Below are 21760 nucleotides of genomic sequence, written 5' to 3'. Positions count from 1 at the left end.
TGTTTAGATTTTTGAGAAACCTCCAAACTGTTTTCCAAAAAAGCTGTATCATTCTAAATTCTCACCAGCAATATGATAGTTTTGTCTGGTAAGATACTGAAAACACTTTGTAGGTCTTGAATCTGAAAGGCTTGTCTGTTTTCAGACATGTTCTAATAAAAAGCTTGTCTAATCTTTCTGAGGATATAGAATATTCATGTTAAATGCTCAGGCTCTGGAATCAGAACTGGAAATGGAATCAATCCTGCATGCCATTTATCAGATGTCTCACTTAAGCCAAGTGTATAGCCTCTCAACCCCAGCTTCCTTCTCTGTGAAAGGGGATTCTAACAGTACCAGTCTCAAAGAGATTTTTATGAAGACTAAGCCCCATAGTGCCCATTAAGCATGTACCAGGTACAGGGTACATAAATAGCAGTGACTATTTGTATTTAATAACATCTTACACACCCAAATTAAGGAAAAACCCAGTTTTTGAAAGCTAAAATAGAATAATCTGATCTTGTTTTAAAAAATGTTTAAATTTGGAGATGATTTGCATAATCAAAGAGACCTATAAACAGGGGGCTCCATTTAGAATACAGATGCTGTATGATATATTTCAGGAACATTAAACTCTTGCAAAAATTTTGTCTCCAACTTACTGCTTGAGAGACGTTGAGAGAGTCACGTCCTATCATCTGGAACTCTATACACTGAGGGAGCAGGGTAGTAGCCATTTTTTAAGGCCCTTTTTAGTTCTAGGGTGCTATATTAAAACCTACTTGTTAGGTAGATACGGGGGCATAGGAAGAAAACTAGAAGGCTTAAGGGTTGAGAGATATTGCCAACTGAGAATCAATCAGAAGAACAGATAAAGTGTATTGGGAATTTTAATGAAAGGCAATTTGGCTTTTGTACACACATTGATTTTATAAGATGAGGCATGCTGTAATGTTATTTAATTACTTGCCACACACTTCAGAGGAAATACATAACAAATATCATTTTAATGTGAAATGACAATTTGAGTAATTTAAATGTTGACCATGTGGTTTCTGCAGGACATGGGAGAATGATTAATGGATATGCTTCTTCAGAGGAAAGAAAAGAGAATCGGGGCTCTACCATCCCTGTCTTTTGCCATCTTAAAATGTCTGTCCTTCTATGTTTACTTGGAAAACATTGCTACTTGTTTGTAAAGGTAGGTGCATACATGACAAATCAGAGGGGCTTGGAATGAAATAAAGCATCTAGAAATATTTTAGAGATGGACAATACATTAGTCAGAGCTCTTGGTTGTAAACTCAAACTAGCTTAAGAAATACAAAGAATTTATTAATTCATGTGTGTGTGTGTGTGTGTGTGTGTGTGTGTGTGTGTGTGTGTGTGTGTGTGTGTTTTAAAACCAAGGAATATATTACTTTAAGCACAGGTGAACCAGGCATTCAAATGAGGTGAATTATGTTATTAGGTCTTGTCCCCCATTCCCAGTATATTTTAGTTCTGCTTTCTCTGTTGGTTTATTCTCAAGCTGGCTCTTTCCATGTAATGCATTTGCCTCAACTGAGTACTGTACTCATCACTAAACCAATTTCTGTGACTTTACCTCTCCAGGCCAGGGTTCAGCCTTCCCTAAAGCTGGAGATGTAAGGTTAACCTGACTCTCCTCCCTCACACAACAGCAGAAATTACATGATTTGAGAGTGAATTCTATTGGCAGAAGACATGGGTGCTGAGCAGTTAAAGACTAGGTTTACAGCAGAGAACTATGTATAAAACCCCCAACCTTTATTTTACTTTTAAATTGGCTTTACTATGCTTTTAAATATAAGGTGAAATTACTTTCTCAAGGTTGTACACTGATGGGAGAGGTGGTGTCTTTGTCCGTGTTTTGTGTTGCTATGACAGAATACCTGAGACTGGGTAATTTATATGGAAAGAGTTTTAGTCCATAGTTCTGGTGGCTGGAAAGGTCAAAATTCAGCATCTGCATCTGGTGAGGCCCTCAGCCTACTTCAACTCTTGGTAAACAGTTGCTGGCATGTGTAAAGAGCTCACATGGCGAGAGAGGAAGCAAGAGTGAAACCAAGGAAGCCAGACTCTAACAACCACTCCCTCAGGAACTAATCCAGTCCTATGAGAACACACGCATCTCAGTGGGAAGGCATTGATCTATTTGTAAAGGATCTTGCTGCATGATTCAAACACCTCCCACTAGACCAGGCCTCCCAACACTGCCATACTGAGGATCCAATGTCAACATGAGTTTTGGTGAGGACAAACAAATCATATCTAAATCACAGCAGGTGGGAAGAAAACCTACCTGTGATCTCTAGTCTAGAGGTATTTCTACCATACCCTGCTACCTCCAACCAGACAATTAAAGAAACTTCTTTTTCTTTCCAAGGAAGTACTGTTAATTTAGAGTGTATGAGATAAGATGATAAAAATCATCGGAGGCCTGGAAAACATATTGTGCAAGGAGTAATAAAACCAACTGAAGGTGTTTACTTAAGACAAAAGACTGGAAGATGTTGGACAGATGGGGGAAAAATATAGTTGAACATCACTGTTGGAAGGACACCCTAGGGTATCATGATTCCCAGTGGGTAAAATCTACAGAAAGATTGTGGCTTCCCAAAAGGACCTGCAGGCAGACCTATTGAGCAGCAGAATGGAATTCCTCAAGAGCCAGTGAATGTGCAGTTGGGAGTGATGCTCTAGAAAACCGGGGTGAACACTTACCAGGAATTCAATAGCACTGTCTAAAAGAAAAACAATGCAAGTCACATACATAATTGTAAGTGTTCTAGTAGCCACATTAATGAATAAAAAGAAATGGGTAAAATTGATCTTAATAACAGTCTTAACCCAATATATTTAAAATGTTATCACATCTATGTATAATCAATATAATATTTTAATGGAATTTTGCTTTTTTTCCCCAATACTAAATCTTCAAAGTTCTGCATGTCCTTTATACTTGTAGGGCAGCCAGCTTGCCTAGCTGCATGTCAAGTGCTCCATAGCCATAGGCGGCGACTGCATAGGCTAGGGCAGCATTTTTACATGGAAATCTGTGATCCAGGGGAGGACACTTTAACCTCTGAAGTCCCTCTCAAATCGGTGTCTGAATCTGTAGGAGGAAAAGCTATGGTCACAACATCCTCTTCTTGAAAACCTTTAGTGGCTTTCTGGTATCTGAAGAAAAATATTGTACTCTCTGAGTCCTCTAATTCTGTATCTACTAGATTGTTATGGCCAAGGACTATGTCATATTCATCTTTTTCTCCAGGATTAAACATAGCATTGGTAATATAAAATGTACTAAATATCTAATAGATATAGATATAAATACAGATGTATAGATAGATAGTTGTTGTTATATACATTTGTTGTTGTTGTTGAATGGGTGACCTGAACTTTACCTTGCCCTCCAACTATCTCCCTATTCTCTTTTCACAAACGCTGTATTATACACAAATGCACTTCCTGTTCTCTTACCCTCTTTCCAATGGAAATGGCTCTCCTAACATCATTATTCAGAAGGGAGGAAGTGATCTCTCCCTAGAGATCATATTATATAATAGCCAAAGGTAAATCTCATTGAGAATAGGGACTCCCAGACTGATGAGGTGTTTGATAGCCTTGAGCCTTCTCACTCTGAATGTCTCAGTTTCAACTCTTGCTTACACCTGAGCATGTTGACCAAGTCCAGATCCAGTATAAGAAGACCTCTCACTTGACCTTAAAGCATCAGTTTAGACTGGATGGTCTCTCAAAATATCTTCTCTTGCATTGTGAGGAGGTAAGAAGCCTTGGTCAAGTGGAAGTTGAGTTGAATTGCACGTCTTGGGGATTTAGATTTTATTTTAACTTCATCCTAGACTGTATGACCTTGAATGTGGCCCTTAACCTCCATAGGCCTCAGTTTCTCTATTTCCAATGGATTATAAGGATAGCTATTCCAACTATTGACCAAGTAAGGAACATGACCAGTTTATATTATCTTGACAATACATTGCTGTGGTTGAATGCCAGCTCTCCAATCACATTGCTTGGGTTCAGAATTTTCTTTTTAGTTGAATGATTGGCTTATAATAAGTTACTCAACCTCTGAGTCACAGTCACACCACTTTTTAAGTAGGGAATTACAGGTTTGTTCTAAGAATTAACTGAGAATGGACATAAATGTTTAGCCTTTATAAGTGCATGTTAAACATTTGCTGTGTTTTCTTGCTATCAGTGTGGTTGAAAGAACATGCTTTATGTGATTTGTTGCCAGTACTTATGGACTCTGAGCCTTTCCTTCTTCATTTTAAGAGAAAATCTTTACATTCATGTCATTATTAGAGTTCTCAAGAGCATGAGAAAGTGGTATATGTAGAAGAACTTTGTAAAAGATAAAGTGCCATAGTGCATGCATTTTAATAGAAAGAGAAACATCTCTGGAGTGGACAAGCTGCACACATGTTTATGAAAGACTGCAAATTCCAGGAAGACAGGTCCTCTCTCTATCTGCTCCATACTTTATCCCCAGCGCCAAGCACTGTGCCTGGCACATAAACAGTGCTGGTTGAATAAGCATGCAGCATGATTGCCCATTTGTTATTTGGCAGAAAAGATGGAAATTACTCCCAATACAAGGAAAACATTCAGGGTCTCCTGTTATTCTTTTCTCTGAAAGCACAATCACACCATTGGAAGAGTTACCAAAATAGAAAATGAAATCATTTGAGTAAAACGCTTTCTATGTGATTAGAGACCTTTGTTTCAGATGAGCTGACACCTATTAAAACTTTTAGAGGGTACTATTTTAGAAGCCAGGTGGCATTATGCAGTCTGTGTTTGCTTATCTTTTCATTTCCCCCTTTTTTTAGTGTCTAAAACTATTTGCATAATAAGAGATTTTTTTGTTTTCCTGGAGTTCAGGTTTCTGACTTCAGCACCACATGAATTCAAAATGCTAGAATTGTGATATCAAAATCATTTGTGTGGCAGTGCCTTGATGACTCTGAGCAGATTTGAGCCCAGTCTGGCTCAGAGACTGTTTTCATGCTAATACTGTTGGTGATTCATCATGTTTTTCATTTTCCTAATGGTAGTTGAGGACCTGATTCTCTACGGCATTGGCTTTCTGATGGGTGTCTAGAATAAAGAAGGAATGGTTATAAAAACAAATCTGTGAAAACAAAGACATAAGAAACTCATGAGATAGATTAAAAACAAGCTGGTGCAGGCAGCAGTATACGTGTGCATGGGGGGATGGGGGACAGTTTCCACTTTTGTCCAAAGGATGTTCACTATTTATGAGTAGTTTAAGTTGCTTCTTGTAGAAAGTCAAATTACAAGCAAACCTTTTAACATTGGCCATGGCTGTAAATGAAATTTCCTCACATCTCACTACCTCACTTATTTTAGACATTTCCTCTGCAGCATTCCTGAATGAAGGTCATCGTAATGGTTAACAGAAAATTGAGTTTTTATAACCACCATGTCTTAGACACTGTACTGTGGGTTGGGATACCACAGTGAATAAGAGACACAATCCCTGTCCTTCTGGAGTCTATTATCTAGTGGGGCAGGTGGGCATTAGCCAAATCATCAAATGAATAAATATGCAGAGGTTATTGTAGTATTGTGATATGAAGGCAAAATGTAAGGTACAATGGAGAAAAGGAAAGTCTGGTCCTGAATTATATAATGAGATATAGAAAGAATTTTCTAAAGACCCAAGTCTCTTGAAGCCAGGTGAAGAGTAGAGGGTGGAACCTTCCATAAAGGCAGATGGTTCTACTAGAAGTACCTGGCATAAGTGTGTGTCACTGACCAGGAAGGGGAAGACCCTCATAATTGAAAAGTGGACAGAAACTGGGGATCAGAAGATCAAATGTGGCTGCAGAGGTAGGCAGGGGCTAGATGGTGCAGAGTCTTGCAAACCATGGTTAGGACTTAGGAATTTTATCCTAAATGCAGTGGGGAATCACTGGAGGGGGTTAAGCAAGGGAATGGTCATGTTATAAAGAAAGTTTAGTTGATTGAATGCCACATATCATATTCACCTGGTAGGTTCTCCAGGTTCTCCATCGTCTCCCTCCCCCGTTGTGTTATGGAATGAGGATTCTTACCCTCCGTCCCCCAACCTTTCTTTTTTTTTTTTCTTTTTGGGTCAGGCCAGGGTAGTATAATGAACAGAGCTCAGTTTTGGAATCATACAGACTTAAAATCTGCCACATGTCAGCTGGGTGACTTTCATAACGTACCTTATACTTTCTAAGTCTGAGCTTCCCCATTGGTAAAACAGGTTCTTGTAAGGATTTATTACAGCAATGTTTCTAAGGAAACCAGCATATACGCCACAGATTCAGCAATCGTAACTGTATGATTAGGTTTGACCTGCAGGCTTAACGAAATCATCTCACATATCAGCCTCCTGGTGGTATCTGGCATAAGATGATCTATCTATCTCCTTAGAACAGAATTGTAAACTGTCAAGTGTTCTGAGGCCCCTAAAATGCAGGTTAGATCTCTTCTCCAGGCCTCTCCTCCCAACCAATTTGTATTTCCTTTCTCTCTTCCCACTCCAAGATGGACTTGGACTTGGAGTCTCCCTGTGGGTCTCTGTTATTCTGTTTCCCACATCCTTGAGTGTGGTGTCTTTGTTTTTCCCTCATTTTTTAGTATTCTGTCGGTCCCACTGCCTCCTTCTTTCCCCTCTTTTCCTTACTCTTCCCTTCTCCTCCATTCTATCTTAACTTCTACTCAGAGTGAGAATTCTGGCCCATGCTGACAGTCCTGCCCACCTGTTTCTCATCTGTATAAAGAAGAGGTGGAGAGGTGCATTATTCCCACTTCATATTACTGTGTGCAGCTGTTAAATAGGCTTATCTTTTGCTTTGATCCATACCATATTGAATGATAGGTTCACTGAAACCAAAATAAGTTTATTTTTCTCCAATTGTTTCACAATACATGATATATACTTGTTTCCTTGAAGAAAATAAATTTTACTCCATAACTGCACAAAGTAGAAGTTACTCAATTCCTCTTCTTTTGAACTTAAGATGGCTATATTAGAGAAATAGTAATATTTTTATTTTTCAGAAAACAATGTTAAATGTTACAGAAGATACAAATGACATAATTCCTTAAGGAGTTTACATTTTAACAGAGATAGACACCACATATATAACCATCGAAATAATCATGTTATTATAATTATGAGAAGTGCTATGAGGAAGCCATAACAGGTGAATCCAGCCCCACAAGAGGTTAGGAAATGTTTAATTTGGGAAGTACTATTTTATATAAATTAAGAATGAGTATAACATAGCTCAAAGAAATGGCACTTACAATGCCCAAAGTGGTTGAGACTTAAGCCTGTGTGAATAAGAAAGAAGGTGCAGTGGATTTTAGATTTGAAATGTGGTGATCTACAAGAAGAGATTAGTGTTATGAAAAGAGGCTGTGGAAGGAGGCTAGACAATGGCTTCATAAGACATCTTATGTAACATCAGTTCTGTCAAGGGTACACTGGTGATTGAGGGCTAACCACCTAAGGGCCTCTAAGGGAGACAGTGAATATTAATCTGAGAAATGATTCATTATGGCAGCAAAGCTTTTATAACTCTCTCTGTCAGTCATGAAAGCATAATTAGGAGAGACTGTTGAATGGAGAATGAGAGAGCTTGTGTTCCTAGAGATTTGATATTATTTGAACCCAAGAAAGCAAAAGTCAAAAAGCTGATTGAAAACAATAATAATAATGTGCATTTAAAAATAAAGGGATAAACTACATGAGCAGCTGGAGGGAAAGTTTAAGTTTCTATGGAAACCTCTCCTAAAATGTCTCCCTCAGGCAGTGGAGCCAAATTCTCAAATGCCAGAGAGAAGTAGAATACGGGCTGAAGAAATCCTCATTGATCTGTTACACTGAGTGTACCACTTATAGCTGAAAGGGGAGAACTTTGAAGTGAGTCAAGGGTTTCTCACCTGGCATTTCTCTTCAGGTGACTGGGTGAAGGCAGGTGGGGATGTGGGGGTGATACCCAGTATTTTCTTGCAAGGGGCTAAGGCAAGAATGACCCAGATATGAAATCATATTGCAAACAAAAAGGAAAGGAAACAAAATTATTTTATTCAGCCACCAGGAAATGGTGTATGACTTGATGAAATAGTCATGTACTTGGAACCCTCCTCTGCTTAAAGCCCTATGAGACATAGATCCTGCCTACCTCTCTCATTTTATTTTGTGTGATTTTCCCTCCTCTCTCAGCTCCCCACCTCTTCCCACTGTTCCTCAAAGACACAGCCTGGGTTTCTCCTTCAGAAGAAGATGGTATACCATCTCCCAAGAGCTGCTTTTAATTTGTATACCTGTCGATAGGCTGCCTCTCCTCGGAGCATACGCTCTGTGAGAGCAGAGGGAGCCAGGCTTCCTGGGAGCCACAGGTCTGAGAAAAGTGTCTAGCATAGAGAAAATGCTCAGTAAGTATCAAATGAGGTTCTTACCCTCAGGAAGCTTGTGACATAGTAATGATGATTACAGGACACACACACTTGACACTAGATAATGTTAATGCAGCACTGGATGTCAAGGGTTAACCAATCTCCTGATCATCAGGGAGAAATCTTTATGTAAAGTTTCCTAATAAGAATGACAGGATAAAACTCTATTAAAACCAACAATAACAAGCTATAGTTATTGGATAATTTCTTTATGCTAGGCTTTAGTAGGTATTTTACATTCCTTATCTACCTGTGCAACAACCTCTGAAGTTGGCCTTAGGACCTCAATTTTCTGGTTAGGAAACAGAGAGGATAAACTTATGAAACTGGGCTTTGAACTAAGATTGGCCTAATTATTAACTCTAGGAATATATTATTTTGGGGTCTCCTGGCTCTGGGATTAAAAGCGCCTAGGGCTATCAGGTGTGGTGTGGTTAGGGTAAGACATGGTGAGCGTCAGGTTGGCTGAATGGGATTGGACAAGATGCCATAAGATTTTTAAATTTCAAAATGGGTTAAAATTTAATAAATATGTTATATGCATTTCTAGATCTTTGAATCATACTAGCCTACCTTACTTTAATGTGTGTCTGTGGAAGGCCTGGAAATTTGTAGAATTCATACACAGTCCATCTCCCTTTTCATACACAGGTAGTACCATACCCATTTTTGAAAAGAGGCACCTGAGTCTCAAAGGATAGTTGTCTAGCTAAGGCCACATACAGTGCAGATTCTAGAACCAAGATTCTTCATATTACATTGTTTTCTTTATGTGAATAGTTCTTGGTGTTAATAATAATTATTCATATTGACCTAAATTACTATTCTGTACCTTTCCTTTTTTATAGTTAAAACTTAAGGAGAAAAATCATGATTCTTTTCTGTGAAACAGATGCAGATGTCACCATTGATTCTTCAAAGCGTGAGTAAATTTTACAAAAAACAAAAATCTTATACTATTTTCTTTCCCCCAATCATTACAGTCTATTGAATGTAATCCTTTTGTCAAAGTACTTTTAGAGGGTGAAAAACACTAATTTTATTGTGTTTTCTATAAATGACAGTCAACATAAAAACTTCCCCATTTTATCGTAAATTAATGAGTCATTCTTCTCAATGCTTACTTTTATGATATTGGTAAGTCGTATAGCCTGTGAGCCACCATTCATATTCATACATTCATTCTCTCTCTCAACCTCTTTCCTCCCTTTCCTCTTCCCAGACCTTTACCACCATTAACGGTATTAATACCTTTCAGCCTGCTTCTGGAATTTATTGAGGACTCCAATGACACAGTAGGTGTGAAAATATAAACTAGAAAGCATTCTATAATTCTAAACAACTATCTTTTTTGAATCACTAGCTCTTGCCATATTATTTATATCTGTTCCTAGTATTCACCAATGCATATTGTTTCAGTTCCCTTCCTTTTCCTTTTGCTATGCTTGAATTTGTCAATGTTTCCCTTAATGGCCAGTTTTGGAAACAATACTGTACTACAAAGTATAGGAGAAGGAAGAGCACAAATGTCTATCACCCTGAGTTTCAAGTGGCTGTCTTGCTATAGTATGTGATTTGTAAAGGTATGAAACAGTAGTCACATGGGACCTACGGAAACACAGGAATGTGATTAATATGGTTAATATATTTAATTGAAAAACCTGGAAACAATTTTAAAAGCCAGAAAAATACATATAAACATTTATATTTTTGGCTTACCTTGGAAAATTGGAACATGTGACAATATTATGTTTTTATTCTGATTTGCTATTTTTATTAGCCAGGGTATAGCCCTTCAGATGGGGTATGAATTCTCCAGTCTTCTAGAAGCCCCAGCCACATCTCATTGTCTCCTTGATACCATGATCCTTGATCAACTTCCATTTATCATTGTATCTGACCTGTTTTTCCTACTGTGAAAGTGAAAGACAAAGAAGGCTGCCCTGTTCCCAAAAAGTGACAAAGAATACTTATTTGTGGAAGAATATTTCCGTGTGTTTAAAATTCCAGCAAATTATATTTCACTTTCCTCATACCTGACCTACTTCATTCCTTTACTTTGCTTGCCTACCTCCTGAAAATAGTTGATTTTTCACCCCGTCCCCCAACACAATATTTCCGCCTTGATCACCCTCTTCTTTGGAGTGGATATACATCTAGTCTGCTATATTTAGTCTCCCACCCCTGAAAGCGTGTCCTTTTGACTGCATCATGCCTCATTGCCTCCATATTTCCCTTCTGGGTGGGGGGATGTCTACTTCAATCTCAAGCTCTGGGACGCTTATTCCACATCATTTCTTCCCTGCCTCTCTAACTAATAGAATGTAGACCTCTGTCTTTTCTGGAGACTGGCAGAGAAACTTTCTCCCTCCTCTTCTCTCACCTTTGACTCTCTCAGGAATTCTTCCACATCCATGCAGCTCTCCTGCCTGGCCTCCAGGTCTGCAGATGCCCACTTGTGCCTTTCAATACTTTAAATTGTCTAAATCTGTGATTTGTAGGAGTTGAGCAGTGGCTATGAAACATACTATAACAAAAGTACCTTGGTAGAGAACTTGATCATTTAGAATGCATCAAGAGAATCTGAAATGCTAGATACACTCCCCAACAATTATTTTCTTTGGGTTTGGAAACTGAATGGTTTATATGTTGTTTCTCCTTTTCTTGACCTTTTTTTTTTTTTTAACCATACCATGCATAATACTTCTATAATCAGAAAACAAAACTGTTTGAAAAAAATTAAAAGTACTCTGTGTGATCTCATTTGAATGTTATTAACAAAGATTCTAGGTTAGCACATAAGGGGTAGAACATGAAGCAAAGGCAAGACATTTTGATTCCCCTCCTCCCCCTGACCTATACTCTCTTGTTGGACCCTGACCCATTGGTCAGAATACTGACTTCTTATGTTGCTGTTTTGGGTGACTTTCTGGGCTTTTGCACTTTAGATCCAGAATATGTTTCTAGCACTGAAGCAAGAAAATGTGAGTGCCTGTTTTCTTTGCTTCCTGCATTCCCTGGAGGTAGAATGGTACAGTTCTGCAGCCAGGTAGGTAACGTGCCTGAGTGGAGAGGGGAGGGGTAAGACAAGGTGAAGGGACTGGTGTGAGCTGGGCAGTGTAGGCTGTGTCTGAAGAGAGCAGTCAGCATGGCTCTCGTAGGTGCCAGCAGGAATGCAGGGCTAGTCCAACCTTGTTTAATGACTTTCGATGTGATAATATGGGTCAGAAATAAGAGATGCCCTGATTTTTTTTACATGTTGCATTCATAAGCATCAGTGTGTGTGACCCCTGGTACCATGTGGAAAGGGGTTACTCACTGCCAGCCATATGTCTTCGTAAGTCATTTAGTTTTTCTAGGCCTTGTTTCCAACCAATTGGGAAGGGAAAAGAGAAAATATGATAGTACTTGCCTGGCAAAGTGGGGTGGTGTGGAGTCAGAGGATAATACATTCAAATAAATAACCATTTATTGACTAACTCTGTTGGAGTTAGCTAGATGACTAAGAGAAACTAAGTCAGAGTTCTTAGTTGCAAACAGCAGGAACCAACTCTCACCTTTTATTGGGAAATAAATTTGTAAGAAGACATGAATCTTTAGGAAGGCGGAAGAAGCAGGTGCAGAGACTGCAGCCAGAAGCATCATCTAAGATCGCACAGTGGGGTTGGTTAAGATGTTACTGTCACTGGGCACCAGATGCCTCAAGTTGTACAGTTGAAAACAGTAATCCTGCACACTGCTCCTATAAACACAGTGAATACTTTTGTCACTGTTTGCAGAATGGCCCCACTTTTTCCCATCACTAATGTTTAGTTTAACATTTGGTGCTGATGGGTCTGCTTGGTAGAGCCTGGGTCTCATCCCCACATCCTAGCCAAGAGACAGGCTGAGAAGCAGGCCATCTGGCCTTTTAGCCCCTATGGAGGGACACAGGTTGAGTTTGGTATAGTAAAGGATTCCCTAATATAAGAAGGAGATTTAGACATTGAATGCCAAAAGAAACAATGTTTTCTAGAGTTTCCATCTTCAACAAATTTATTGTCTAATTGAAAACAGATGATGTTTTAAATATGCTACACAATTACAACTCAAAACCATTATATACTAATAGAGTTTGTATTAGTAAACTCAGCTCACTACTGAGTTTGCCTAGATTACCTGATGGAGAAGCTGCCACCAGATTTTCTCTTGGGACACCCAGTTCCTTCCTGGTGCCCTTTGCTCTGATTTTTCCTTTTGTCTCTGGTTTTTCCTCATATGGAAGTACTGAGAAGACCAGAATGCTGTGATCATCTCTAAGAATAGGAAGCTAAAAATACCCTGGGGGAGAAGTCAGGCTCCCTCCTAGCTGTAGAGAGCCAGACAATCTGCGATCCATCTTCCCTGTCTACCCTTCACTTCCACACCTTTGTCTTTCCCTGGAGCATTGGGAGTGATGACACTATTTCAAATGTTTGCAAATTAATGAGTGAGCACTCAGACTCCCCACTGGCTAATGATCTTACTCTTATATTCCACGCTTCAGTGAAAAGTTGAGATTGAACACTAGATGGACTCTAAGCCTCCCTTCTAGCTGCCACAGAAATCTCTTGACATCTCAACAGTCTCCTAAAAGATTATAACTTCCTCGAAGGCAGGAATTATGTCTTTATCACTTTTATCCCCAGTGACTAACACCATGTGTGGTGCATTATTGGCAGCCAAATATTTGTAGAATGAATAAAAATGCAGTAGCTTTTTTTTTTTCCCCCAAAAATCACTTGCAAATGAAAGAAACTCAACCCAACTAAGTGAAACTAAAGGAGGCCTTGAGTGGAACACATAACTGAAATCTCGGGGTGCTTTCTGGCCCAGGTGGGCCCAGGAAGTCTCTGGTCTCTCCCCATTCCCTGAGTCTTCTCTACAGAATTGTACTTTCTCATACATGCTTTTCCTGAATTTCGTAACAACTCCAGACTTAGCAACTCCAGGCAAAAAAAAAAAAAGAAAAAAAAAATTATCCCCAGTACTTTCAGAAAATAAGACTTAATGTAATTGAAAAGCTGGAACTGCAGACTGACCCTGCCAATGAGGCTACTGGGACGGGCTAACGATTGGCTTGGTCAGCACTGTAGCGTCACCCTTGGAGTCTGGGTGGAATCGATTTCCTAAAGTGAAAGTGAAGTATTATTACCAGTAGGCAGGAGAATAGATGCTGGGTTTGTTGGGTTGGATGATGGTACCACGATGATGTGTCTACTAAAACCTGTGAACATGGCTTTATTTAGAAAAGGGGTCCCTGAAGATGTCACTAAGCTAAGGACTTCAGAATGAGATGAGATTTAGGGTGGGCCCTGAATCCAATGATTGGTGTCCTTAGAAGGGGAGAAGACCCACAAGACCATGTGAAGGAGGAAGCACAGATTGGAGTGATGCATCTATATGCCACGGAATGCAAAGGGTTGCTGGCAACTGCCAGAAGCTAGGAGGAAAGCATGGAACAGATCCTCCTTCAGATACTCCAGAAGGAAGAAACCCAACCCTGCTGATGCCTTGATTTTTTTTTTTTTTTAAGATGTCTGGCTCCAAAACTGTGAGATAATACATTTTTTGTGTGTGTGGTTGTAAGCTACCAACTTGTAATTTGTCCTGGCAGCCCCAGAAAACAAATATACTGGGGAAGTAAAACAGCTGAGGTTTACTGCAATAACCATGTGTGGGTTACTCGGGTCTGGAGTGTTACTCTATTTGTCACATAATTGCCAGGAGATCAGGCTAGGGTTTGTACTTACTTTTAGCTTGCCTCTACTTTGCTCCTAAGCCAGTCCATCAGGAATTCAGCTGTGCTGTCAGCCTTTCTGGATACTCCTTCTTTAACAGGCAATATTGGATTTATGCTACCATTTCATCAATGCTAAAAAAAAAAAAAAAAAAAAAAAAAAAGTTGTGGAGGGGGCACAGGACTGAGACATCTGTGTAGCAGCAGCCACATGGCTCGTGGCTGCCAGGATGAGGTTACTCTCTCCTCTGCACCATGATGTTTTTCACCTATCCATGGCTCCCGCGGTAAAGAAACTTCACCTCCGGATACTTCACTTCCCGGATAACCTGGACTGCAGTTGCTATTATGTGGTAAAAGAGTTCCTGTACTATTTCTCCAATGCCTGGCACTACAGCAGCTGGACTTTTTAATTAAAAGAGAAAGTCAGAATGCTACTAGCTGTTGTGTGAATGTTTTGCAGGGTGTTGGGGGGCCGGGGGGTGGCATTTTTTTTTTTTTTGAGTTTTTTCCTTTTCCTAAGAATAGGAAGCATCTAATCCCTGTGCTGATTCTTACCAGTGTTATTTTTCCGGCTCATTAGCTGCGTTTGTTTCCTTCTCCCAGGCCACAAGCAACCCTGATGGTGGGGCGGAGGCTGGCACAGCTTGTCAGAGGCTGGCAGCTGGTGTGCAGACCAAAGCCCAGTGAACCTGGGGCCTAAATGTCAACGTGTGGCTATCAGGACAGAAATAAAGGCATTGATGTAACACTGGTTTTTGTTTTGTGTGTGTGTTTTTCTGAAGGGCAAGACGGATATACTAAAAACTGAATTTTAAAAACATTAAGCCCTAATTCCACCTTCAGAACAACTGGCTTTTCAAAATAACTAAAAGGGTAGAATTGGAATGTTTCTAACACAAATGATAAATGCTTGAGGTGATAGACTTTCCAAATACCCTGATTTGATCATGACGATATTGTATATTTGTATCAATATTTCACATGTACCCTATAAATATATGCAACTATTACGTATCCATAATAATTAAAGATAAATCAATATTTTAAAGTTCTTCATTTGTTTTAGATCCTTCGTTAAAAAAAATGAGAAAAAATGAGTTGATTTTTTTTTTTTCCTCCTGGCTAATGTAAAAACTAACACGAATTTACCTTTCAATTAAAATCTCAAGACACTTTGCATGTGGTACACGCACCAAATGCATACATTAGAACTGAATTATGGAAAAACACAAGAGAATGACATTGATTTATGCACTTCCATTAGATAGAGTGTTACTTAACAATTCAAACAAACAGATACCTTAAGTCTGTCAAGAAAAGAGCATTTTAGTTGAAGAGCAAAGACAAGTAATTCTGCATTTTTAAAGCATAACTGCATTACGTTGACTTGGAGTATGGGTGTTGACTAAGAGTACAAGCCAAAACAGTGGTCACATTAGTCTGGTGCTGTCCATAGCACTCCAGCCCTTCTGCTTTCTGTAGCTGTGACAAGGCCAAATTCTTTCAAAGACTTCATGTGTGATTCCTACCCTTCTTCCTTCTCTCCATTCTCTACTTTTGTCTTTCTTTTCCCTTCTACCCTTACCTTCTATAAAAGTGACCTTTTAAAAAATATTGAGTTACTTTGACAAGTCAGAAAACCTGAATAAAAGACAAATATTACTTTGGGGGAACGGGGGAGGGAAGATGAATTTGCAAGTTTGAATTAATTTTGGGGTTTGTCTGTCTTTAATGTTTTCTGTTTTAAAGCAGCATTGTTTCTTTTAAGTGCTGTACTATCTTGAACTAACTGCTTATCAAGCGCTTCTTAGCAGAACTCGGTGTGGCTTTGATTTAATGAAGACATTAAGTCCTTTTTAATAACAACTTCTTTTCAGCCAAAGTTGCTAATACTCTGTGACTCATTAATGGTAGAAGCTCCTGAATGAGATTATTTGGAAGACATGAGGCAGGTGGCTGAGTGACCTCGGAAGTCACTGAACCTGTCTAGGCCCCTTTTACTTTCTGGAAAATACGGTGCTGCACCATATGACTGCAAAGGTCTCTTAGGGCTGAGAAATTCTGCAGTTCTACGACTTCAGTTATTCTAATGGTTATTAGTAATAAAAATAATAGCTCCAGTTTATTAAACACTAGCTAGAAATTGTGCTAAGTATCTGGCAATTCCTATTCAATTTAATCATCATACCATGCCTAGTAATTAAGAAAGTACTCTTATAATCCCCATTTTACACATGAGAAGACTGAGGCTAAAGGAAGTTCATCAGCAGGTCATTCTTCCTTAAGTTCGTGTTCTTTGCAGCTGCACTATATTGTAAGTTTCATTCTAGCTTATGTTCAACTTATCAAATGGGATTTAAATTAATGAGATTTTACTGAACTCGGGAACATTTCTCTCTTAATGTCTTCCCATCCATCCTGCTAATTAGTCTTATAATTTTAGGCTCAGAGGATTTCATCCTGCTTGACATAGAGGGATGGGAGATGGTGAAAAGGGCACAGCACCTGAAATGCTTATTTTGACCTTTCCCATCAGGATCTTTACTCATAAATTCCTCTATATTAGACAGGAAGGAATATCAATGCTGTTAGACTCTGTGACTCACAGGATTGTTCCCTTGTTCCAAATCCTAACACGCATGGATCCAATTCTTCCAATACACTCTTTAATCACTACATAAACTGACATCCTATTTTTGTCTCTTGATCAGGACTCCTAAGCAACTGCACTTCTGGGCATATATACTTAATGTACTTTTCTTTCTTGTGAAATAAAGGGGAGGATGCATTATCGGTGCAGGTGATCCATTTACTTATTTTTTTAAGGGGAAAAAATATCCTGTAGGTTGCCCTATTTAGATAGCAACATAGGTATTCAGCCTTCCCATGCTCTCAGTTGCCACTTGCTTTATTTCTCTCACTCTCTCAGCATCTCTCTCTCCTCCTTGGGTTCCCTCCCACTCATGTTTTAAGTGTTGGCATCCTCTGCTAACATTCTAGAGAGAGGCTTTTTATTTTTTATTCTTGTGGCCTCTAGAGAAATGTGCTGCCATGGAAGGGGTGCCAGAGCTTCAGGCAGGTTTATTAAGGGCAATCAGGAACCTCCTGGAGGCTTTATGCAAAGCAGTAGGTGTTGCCTTTCAGGTTTCTTTGCCACACTGGGTTCCTTGGGGTATTTTTTCAAAGAGCCCCTATGATGTGTTCTTTGGATTTTTTTTTTTTTTTTTTGAACAAAAAGAGGAAGGAAGGAAGAAAGAGCCCACACATTATCCTGGAGCATGAATTAAGCGGGACATATTTCAGTTGCCTTCAATGCTGCCCAGGCTTATACTCATGATATTTTCCTGTACCCTTTTGTGAAGCCTTATTGCATGGAAGAAAAGCTGGTATTGACTCTTTTTCACTATTTTCTCATAATCCGTTCATTTGTGTATCCCCTGAGCCACTTCAAAAGCACCTTGGATTCTATAGCAGAGGACAGCAATTAAAAAGCAAAAAGAAGGACATTTATTGAGTGTCCTTAGATGCCAGACACTGTAGCCAAGTGTTACATATGCATCATTTCCCTTAATCCTAAAGGTAAGTCTAACAGGTGGTACTAATAATATTCCCATTTTACATATAGGAGGAGGGTAAAAGACAGAATTACTTTGCCCAAGGTCATACAGGTAAGTGGAGAGGATGGCTAAATACGGGTCTCTGTGACTTCACTGTCAAACTTGAACCAATTTGAAGCAAATTGATCTCTTCATTAGACTTTCTGTAGAACTTAATTGGACTTCTGGTAAGTAGATACAACATTGGTTGGAGCATTATCTCCTTCCTCAAGAGGAGTAAGCATTTTGATGCAGCTTAGGGAAACTGGTGTATCATGTACTGTTGAAGACTTTGGTCATGTCAGTGAAGATGAAATGCACGTACCCTACAACCTGGCTATTGCTGACTCAGTATTCTAGAAAAACTAGCACACTGTACATGAGAAGATATGTCCAAGAATATCTATTGCATTGTTGTCACCATGGAAGCAATTTAAGTACCTATCAATCAGTGAATGGATTAATAAATTGTGATACCTTCATGTATACAATCATATATAGTGTTTGTATGTGAACTAGGTCTGCACGAGTAAACACAGATAAAACTCAAGCATTGTATTGGAAAAGCAAGTGGTAAAAAGATGCAGCCCATATGAAAAATTTTAAATATTACATTAAATATCTATTATTATACACAAAATACATTACATGTATTTTGAAATACATGAAAATACATTAAATATCTATTAGACACAAAATATTACATTAAATATCTATTATTTATGGCTACACACATAAATAGTAAGCATAAGAACATGGGTAGGAGGAATATACACCTACTTCAGGGTTTGTTTTCTCCAGGGAGGGAAAGAATGGGATGGGGAATGGTGGTGGCGGAGAGGGGCATTTCACTGTCTTTGTAACACATTTTTTTTTTCAAGTAAAAATTCTGAGAAAAAAAAGGGAAAATGTTAGATTGTTAAATCCAGGTAATGGGCACAGGAATATTTCTTAGCAGTCTCATTCTCTTTACTTTTCTCTGTGTTAATATTAGTTTATAACTATTTTTCAGTTAAGGGAAAAGTAAGAAAAAACATCTGAAGGGTTTTTCAAAGCTGAGGTGTGTGCTTGTTTGTCATTTCCCCAGACCCCCCAGTGTTTCAAGGCATCTTCCAACAGTCTCCTAAGCACTTCATGTGGGTGCTAAATGTAAGGGGCAGGTCACTGAGGCTTCTCACCCTTCCAGATAATTTTCCAGTCACTTGTTCACCTCAGCGCCAGCCAGGACGGCTCCCCACAGTGAACCTGCTAATGTTTTCCTCATCTAACTTTAAGAGGCAAAGGTTGTTATCACTCCCGAGGGGCAGGAAAGTCAACCATCAGTTCATTTCTCTTGATGTCTAGACTAAATGGTGTTGCTCTTCTGCCAACTCTAAAGTGCTTGGGTGAGCCTAAGAGAAATGTCCCATCCCATGCAGAATCGGGGAGAGCATTTTGTGGTTCTGTCCACTAAACCCCTGAAGTTCTCACTGACTCTTCTGTCACAGAACCTCCCAAGCAGTGTGACTCCCTCCTTCCTGGGCTTCCCACCTACTAGGCACTGTCCTCCAAACAGCGCTTTCTCTTGTACTTACACTAGTATGTCTCATGCCCATTCCAGGCAGGCCTTCTTGTATTCTTAGCAATCTCCCCCACTTTACCTTTTTCTCCTCTCCTCTACCCTTTCTCCTCTCCCTCCTCTGTCCCCTCTCTTTTTCTGTTTCCCTCTCCTTTTTACCCTTGTCATCTCTGCCACCTTTTCTTCCCCCTCTTCTCCCTCCAGATGCCTGAGAGAAGGTCCCCAGTAGCCTTCCCAACTTCTAGATTTCCAGTGATAAGAATTCAGAAAGTCCTCCTCAAGGGAGCACTGTAATCTTTCTGTTCTTTCCAGTTAAAAAAGTTCTAAATAGTACGGAAGCTTTAGCCTAGATACTAAAAATCATGCATTCGAGGCTCTATTCAGCCTTTAATAAATTATGACCTTGGACAAATCAAACGAGGTGATCAAGTAGAAATAAATACTCCTTGTCTCCTTGCCAGGCATTATGAGGATCTGAGATGGTGTTTGTAAAACAGCTGGGATCAACGAGGAGGAGGATAAAAAAGTCAGGTGCTGCTGCCATGGCTTCATTGTCAGGTTGACACAGGCTAATGACGGGGAGTGGGAACATTCACTGCGAACAGGGCTGAGGATGATTCATGTCAACATCTCTTGTTCTTTCACAATAGATGCCCTCTTCCCAGGGAAAGTACACTGGTGAAGAGTCCTAAGAGTGGATCTTCGAGCTATGTATATATTAGAGCAACATTTCTTTCTTTTCTTTGACATAGACAAGGAAGAATTTCATTTATTCATGGTATATGAAGATTTTAGATCAGTGAAAGGAAAACGTGTCTTCTTAATAAGTCTTTAAGTGATTCCTTTTTGCTCATTTCCAATTCACTAAGACTTATTCAAGCAATAATCTTTACAACAGGATGAAAAATGAGGCAATAAACGCGTAATGCAATTGATTAAGTGAAAAAAGCTGGGCCATGTGTGGAGCGTGAAGCACAGAGCTGGAGAGGGTAGGATGATTACTTAAGAAGTTGAGGTATTTTTTTTCGCTGTTCACCAGGCCCCACTGTGGATTCTAGTGGGAAAAACCAGCGTCTGCAGTTCTGATAGCTCTGCTCTGCCGCAGATGGTCTCCCAGGAAACCCTGTTATGGAGACGCAAGAGGCTTTGGGTTCAGCAAACCATGTCTCTTGTTGGCTTTATTACAATGCAGGTTTCTGGAAAGTCCCATGGGCTGAGATTGAAGAGTTATGGGTTATATTCACAGATCTGGAACAATTGCATTGTGTGAGTTGTTCTTTGCCTCTCTGGATCTTGAATCCTCAATTTGAAAAATAGCTAGCAAGTAGAAGAGAGTCATTTTTATAAAATTGAGGAAAATTGTGGCATGATACCTCAGTGCTCGCACTGCCTATTTTTATGTTTACCTTGATTAGTAACGTACTGCTGTTAGCACTTCTATGGACTCCCTCCCCAATCCTTAATCAAGGGAGATTTGGGGCTACTTTGTCAGAAGGGAGGACTGGAAAAATTGTCATGGTGGCATGTTACCAGACAAGGTTGAAACTGCCTCTATGAGAAGGTAAATACAGGCTGACAGAGAGGAACGCCAGCCAGTAGTAGTATCCAGCTGCTTGGGTGAATCAGTTTCTGAGTGTGATTGTTACTGGAAAGGGGTCCGAATCCAGATTCCAAGAGAGGACTCTTGGATCTCACACAAGATCACTTTACTGTGAAGTGAAAGCAAGTTTACTGAGAAAGAAAAGGAACAAAAGGATGGCTACTCCATAGGCAGAGTAGCCCTTAGGGCTGCTGGTTGCCTATTTTTATAATTATTTCTTGATTACATGCTGAACAAGGGGTGGATTATTCATGAGTTTTCCAGGAAAGGGGTAGGCAATTCCAGAAACTGAGGGTTCCTCCCCTTTTTAGACCATATAGGGTCACTTCCTGACATTGCCGTGGCATTTGTAAACTGTCATGGCGCCGGTGGGAGTGTTTTTTTAGCATGCTCATGCATTTTTGTTAATGTATAATGAGCAATGAAGATGACCAGATGTCACTTTTGTTACCATCTTGGTTTTGGCTGGCTTCTTTACCACAGTTTGTTTTATCAGCAAGGTCTTTGTGATCTGTATCTTGTGACAACTTCCTATCTCATCCTATGACTTAAAACACCTAACCTCCTTGGAATGCAGCCTGGTAGGTCTCAGCCTTATTTTACCCAGCCCCTATTCAAGGTGGAGTTGTTCTGGTTCCAATGCCTCTGACATGAGCATTAGAGATTGAGAGAAATATGACTTTTTCAGAAGCTTTCTGTGAGTTACATCATAGAACTTCTTTAATAGTCTTTATGAGATTCAAGTTAATATTGGA

Source organism: Macaca mulatta, chromosome 6, assembly GCF_049350105.2.
Source record: "Macaca mulatta isolate MMU2019108-1 chromosome 6, T2T-MMU8v2.0, whole genome shotgun sequence".
NCBI classification, from domain to species: domain Eukaryota; kingdom Metazoa; phylum Chordata; class Mammalia; order Primates; family Cercopithecidae; genus Macaca; species Macaca mulatta.
Note: the sequence above shows the minus strand (reverse complement) of the source record.